Consider the following 6,418-nt stretch of genomic DNA (forward strand, 5'->3'; position numbering starts at 1 on the left):
AATGCGTTTCCTTGGCCTCTGCGCCCGAATCGATGCAACCATGAGACGCTCCTACTTGTGCAGCCACAAAATGTTCCTGGTATTGGAGGGCATTTGCCGCCGGCGATGGATTCAGGGCAACCATTTTGTCCTCCGTATGAGATCACTCTTGCAGGCACCAGGTGCTGTAAATACAGACCAGTAACTTCCCCGCTGGGAGTGGTTGCTTTCAGTATGGCTAAGAAGAGATCTCTCCTCTCCGGGGTATAAATTAATGAGTCGGATGAGCTAGCAGTGCACTCGCCTTCAGAGCACACACACACACTTCCCAGTTGGGTTTTGAAACAAAGAAAACAAGTTGCACCAAACGACTATAAAGCCCTTTTTCTGGCAACACTTGGAATTTCCCCTCCTTCCCTGGAGCTGCTTTTAATAGCCTGCAGCCGTTGCATCAAGAAACCCCAAAGCGCAGCGAAAAGATTCTAAATTAGTTTAAAGCGTCTGGGCAGGTGAGGGGGAGAGATGCACTATTAATACTAAGAGTACACAGTGGTGGATTTTATTTTATTTTTAAAGAGAGAGTCCATTGCTTGGAAGGGCACCTGCAGTGATTCTTGCAAAGTTCTTGTCTATAATGACAATGCATGCTGTTGCTGGGTCCATTCAGAAAGGCAGGCTATATACTGAGAGCTGCTCTGGAAATAATAATAATAATAATAATAATAATAATTTATTATTTATACCCCGCCCATCTGGCTGAGTTTCCCCAGCCACTCTGGGCGGCTCCTAATCAAGTGTTAAAAACAGTACAGCGTTAAATATTAAAAACTTCCCTGAGCAGGGCTGCCTTCAGATGTCTTCTGAATGTCAGGTAGTTGTTTATCTCTTTGACATCTGATGGGAGGGCGTTCCACAGGGCGGGCGCCACCACCGAGAAGGCCCTCTGCCTGGTTCCCTGTAACTTGGCTTCTCACACTGAGGGAACCGCCAGAAGGCCCTCGGCGCTGGATCTCAGTGTCCAGGCTGAACGATGGGGGTGGAGACACTCCTTCAGATATACTGGACCGAGGCCGTTTAGGGCTTTAAAGGACAGCACCAACCCTTTAAATCGTGCTTGGAAACGTACTGGGAGCCAATGCAGATCTCTCAGAACCGGTGTTATGTGGTCTCGGCAGCTGCTCCCAGTCACCAGTCTAGCTGCCGCATTCTGGATGAATTGCAGTTTCCAGGTCACCTTCAAAGGTAGCCCCATGTAGAGCGCTTGCAGTAGTCCAAGCGGGAGATAACTAGAGGATGCATCGTTTGGGGAGAAAAGCAGATATTTTAGGTTAAATGAACAAAGCTTTCTAGCAAACCAGTCGACTGCTTTAGTGTCGGCTATGAGACTTAAAACAGTTTGAGTAACTCGTCGGTAGCTGACCTATAAAAAGTGTAAATATCCACAGGTTTCAGAACATCACTCTCGACCTCCAGTCACTGCCATTTTTATCACATTTATATCCTACCTTCCTCCAAGAAACAGTTCTTCCGTTCCCCATTTTATCCTGACAACAGCCCTGTGAAGTAGGTCAGGCTGAGAGACAGTGACTGGTCACCAAACGAGCTTCATGGCTGAGCACTCTGGGGGGCTACCTTTGAAGGTGACCCGGAAACTGCAATTCATCCAGAATGTGGCAGCTAAACTGGTGACTGGGAGTGGCCGCCGGGACCACATAACACTGGTCCTGAGAGATCTGCATTGGCTCCCAGTATGTTTCCGAGCACAATTCAAAGTGTTGGTGCTGACCTTGAAAGCCCTAAACAGCCCCAGTCCTGTATAACTGAAGGAGCATCTCCACCCCCATCGTTCTGCCCGGACACTGAGGTCCAGCGCCAAGGGCCTTCTGGTGGTTCCCTCATTGTGAGAAGTGAGGTTAGAGGGAACCAGGCAGAGGGCCTTCTCGGTAGTGGCGCCCGCCCTGTGGAACACCCTCCCTTCATATGTGAAGGAAATAAGCAGCTATCCTATCTTTAGAAGACATATGAAGGCAGCCCTGTTTAGGGAAGCTTTTAATATTTAATGCTGTATTGTTTTTAACATTCGATTGAGAGCTGCCCAGAGTGGCTGGGGAAACTCAGCCAGATGGGCAGGGTATAAATAAATTATTATTATTATTATTATTATTATTATTATTATTATTATTATTATTTATTATTATTAAACCCTGGTCTCCCAGGTCCTAGTTGTCCAATCCTCTTAACAACCAAACTGCACCACACAGTTCACTGCCTGCTTTAGGTGCCCAGCAAGATAATGGTTTAGGATGTGCTGCTGCGTGGGCTTGTGGGAGAGACTCCTAAGAGTTTGCTCATGCTGTAAAAAAAATTCCCTCTGTGGCTTTTGCACACATCCATCGACACTGACCTACTTTCAGACACATAAACATCATAGGCTGCAAAGGCGGTTGCAGGAGTCTACGGAAATTTGAACCCACTGCCTTCTAAGGAACTGGCTGTCTGGTGAGTGGGTGGGTTGCCCCCATACCTCAGGACTAAAAAAACCTTTGAGCCCAGATATGTGGGGAGGTTTTATTCTGGTTTTGCTGCCATTTAAAAGGGGAGCGTTTCTCCCACCTCTTCACCCAGCCGCCTCCAAGCGCTCCAGTCCTGCTGCAATGGCTGTGATGCTGTGTTTGCCACCTACCCAACAGGTAAGTTAAGGAATTCCAGGTGTTAGGTTGTGGGTGAACATATCAGACGACACAGCGATTCTTCAAACGGCTCTTGTTTATTCACAGGCCAGAGCAGAACTGAACTGAAGGGTTCAGCCAGCCTGCTTATATAGAGCTCTGCTACAACGCAACTGTAACCACTTTCTGTAACTATCCAATCACTGAACGTCACTTTCAATCCCCTATTTGCATATGTGGACCTGAGTGAAAACTATCTACAGTATCCCCCTGCTGGCCCAGGGTGAGAACTTCAGTACAGAACACCTGGTATCAAGGTCCCACCCAAATCTACCTAAGCAACACCTGGGAGCAGCTGTAAAGCTGCTTTCGCCAGAATCCCAACCAGTGTTAAGAAATCAGCCAGGCTCCGTGTGCGATTTGCGACTGGCATAGGTCCAATTGCGACCACATGGAAATACCTGGGTGCAAGGCTGGCGTCTGACCTCTCCATCCCACTGACCCCTCCAACTTCCTTAAGCAGCTCAGCAGAAGAGCATATTTTTTGCTTGTATATCCCACCCTTTTCTCCAATAAGTACATGGTTCACCCCATCCTTCAATTAATCCCTACAACGACCCTGCAAGGTAGGTTAAGAGGGATCCAAGGAGTCAGATGAGCTTCACAACTGAGTGGGGTTTTTGATCTTCGAGGTCCTAGTCCAACACTAACCACTGCACCCCACTGCCTTCCTAGAGTCGTCCTGCTATGAGGCAGCTCTGTAAATTAGGTAGGCAAACAAATATGGGGAAAGCCAAATGTCGCTTGGAGCAGGAGCTGAGATATTTTCCTTGGGAGCTTGGCTTATTCTCGATTGTTTTATTTGATCGTAGAATTGTAGAGTTGGAAGGGCCCCCACCGGTCATCTAGTCCAACCCCCTGCCATGCAGGAATGGTGTCTTAATGTGTTGCAAACCGCTTTGAGATTTTTTTTCTTTAAAATATAAAGCGGTATAGAAATGAAATTAATAATAATAAACTCCATTGCAGAAAAAGGTGCCAAAACATTCTTTTGTGGTGACCATGACCCAGGTTTAAGGTGCCATTTGGTATTAGCATATATCTGAGTTTCTAACACTGAATTGGGACGTGGGTGGCGCTGTGGGTTAAACCACAGAGCCTAGGGCTTGCCGATCAGAAGGTTGGCGGTTCGAATCCCCGCAACAGGGTGAGCTCCCGTTGCTCGGTCCCTGCTCCTGCCAGCCTAGCAGTTCGAAAGCACACCAGTGCAAGTAGATAAATAGGTACCACTCCAGTGGGAAGGTAAACGGTGTTTCTGTGTGCTGCTCTGGTTCGCCAGAAGCGGCTTAGTCCTGCTGGCCACATGACCCGGAAGCTGTATGCCGGCTCCCTCGGCCAATAAAGCGAGATGAGCGCCACAACCCCAGAGTCGGCCATGACTGGACCTAATGGTCGGGGGTCCCTTTACCTTAACACTGAATTCCCAGCAGAACTGTGCTCTTAGGTGCTCGGCTGACACCTGGCTCACCTGTGGCCTTTGACTCCCAATGTCCCTTCACCCCTGACTACTTACTGGTCCTGCTTTGGGGGTGTGAGTTGTCATTCAGCAACACCTGGGGGCCTGCATGTTCCCTATCCCTGCCTTGGGGATATGCTTGCTCCCCACTCAAAACCCGGGGGTGTGTGGGCGCACGTGCAAAATGAAAGCAGGTTGGCACGAGCCAATAGCCGCAGAAAAGATCTTCGTTTGCACAGTGCAGAATTACCCGCCATGAACTGAGATGGTGCCCTTGGTTCATTTTATTATTGTTTAGTCGTTTAGTCGTGTCCGCCTCTTCGTGACCCCCTGGACCAGAGCATGCCAGGCACTCCTGTCTTCCACTGCCTCCCGCAGTTTGGTCAAACTCATGCTGGTAGCTTCGAGAACACTGTCCCACCATCTCGTCCTCTGTCGTCCCCTTCTCCTTGTGCCCTCCATCTTCCCCAACATCAGGGTCTTTACCAGGGAGTCTTCTCTTCTCATGAGGTGGCCAAAGTATTGGAGCCTCAGCTTCAGGATCTGTCCTTCCAGTGAGCACTCAGGGCTGATTTCCTTCAGAATGGAGAGGTTGGATCTTCTTGCAGTCCATGGGACTCTCCAGAGTCTCCTCCAGCACCAGAATTCAAAAGAATCCATTCTTCAGCGATCAGCCTTCTTTATGGTCCAGCTCTCACTTCCATACATCTCTACTGGGAAAGTTATTACTGGTTTGCTATCCCACCCTTTCTCCAAGGAGCTAAAAGCAGCGTTCCTGGTTCTCTCACCTCCCCATCTTCTTATCGTCATAGCAGCCCAGGTTAGGCAGAGAGGCAGTGACTGTGACCCAGTGAGCTTCATAGCTGAGCAGGGATTTGAGCCGTGGTCTCTCCCGGGTCCTAACCCAACACTCTAACCACTGCACCACACTGCCTCACATGCCCATGTTGGCAGGGAGAGCTGGTCTTGAACCCTTCCTGCTTCCCAGGAGCTCCTTTGGCTTAGCAGCCGTTTGGTCTACTCAGGACGGCGGGGGGTGGGGTGGAATCTGCCCTCCAGGCCACCAACAAAAAACAGAATAATGGGAGATCAAGGCAAATTCCAGGAAAAGCAGCCGGAAGCTCACTGAAGCATGCAGCGTGCTCCAGAGTTGCACAATCCCCAGGCGCGCTCCTGTGCGCTCTTATTTAAAAGAGGAGGCGCACCAGGTCCAGAAGGGCTGGGGGCTGATGGGAGTTGTAGTCCAACACATCTGGGCTGCACCACGTGGGCTGGGGCGCGCTCCTCCCTAGCCAGAGCAGCCTCGGGTCCCCAGGTGTTGATGGACTACAACTCCCACCATCCTTAGCTAGCCGGACCACTTGGCCAGGGATGATGGGAGTTGTAGTCCAACATCACGTGGCGACCCAAAGTCGAGAAAGGCTGGATTAGAGTGCCGGAATGGGAGCTGGGAGAGACCAGGGTGCAAAAAGCTCACCCTGGGTGTGATCCTGGGGGTGGCAGTCACTCTGCCCCTCTCAGCCCTAACCTACCCCACCGGGTTGTTGTTGAGATGCAGGGAGATTCGAACGATGTGCGCCAGCTTGGGAGTTGCGCTGATGGGAGTTGTAGTCCAACACATCTGGGCGGCACCACCTGGGCTGGGCCCCGCTCCTCCCTCGCCAGAACAGTCTTTCTCAGCCTCGGGTCCCCAGGGGTGGATGGACTACAACTCCCATCATCCTTAGCTAGCAGGACCACTTGACCGCTTGGGGGAAATGGTGGGAAATTTAAATGCAAGAAAGAAAGAAATGACCCGGGACAGCTGCGGAGCCTGTTCCTTTGCCCAACAACGCGCCCAAGGTCAAGAGGAGCCGGGGCCAATGTGGTGCTGGCAAGGCAATGACGGCAGGTTCGATCCCCGTATGGGACAGCTGCATATTTCTGGCATTGTACTGGGCTGGACTAGATAAATGGTTCCCAACCTTTTTTTTGCCATGCCCCCCAGCACCTCTAAAATCCTGATGCCCCCCGTGACATATAATAATAATAATAATAATAATAATAATAATAATAATAATAATTTATATCCCACCCTCCCCAGCCAAAGCTGGGCTCATATATAATTCTTATTATTCAAAAAATGAGCTCCTATTCACCTGGAGGAAGCCTAAAAAGCACATTAACTGTTTATAACTCATTCTCGAATTGCCACCCCCCTCTAAAAATCAAATTCTCCCCCTGTGCCCCACGTTGGGAACCACGGGACTAGAGG

The sequence above is a fragment of the Podarcis melisellensis genome, assembly GCF_964234715.1.
Source record: "Podarcis melisellensis genome assembly, chromosome: 8".
Taxonomy (NCBI): Eukaryota; Metazoa; Chordata; class Lepidosauria; order Squamata; family Lacertidae; genus Podarcis; species Podarcis melisellensis.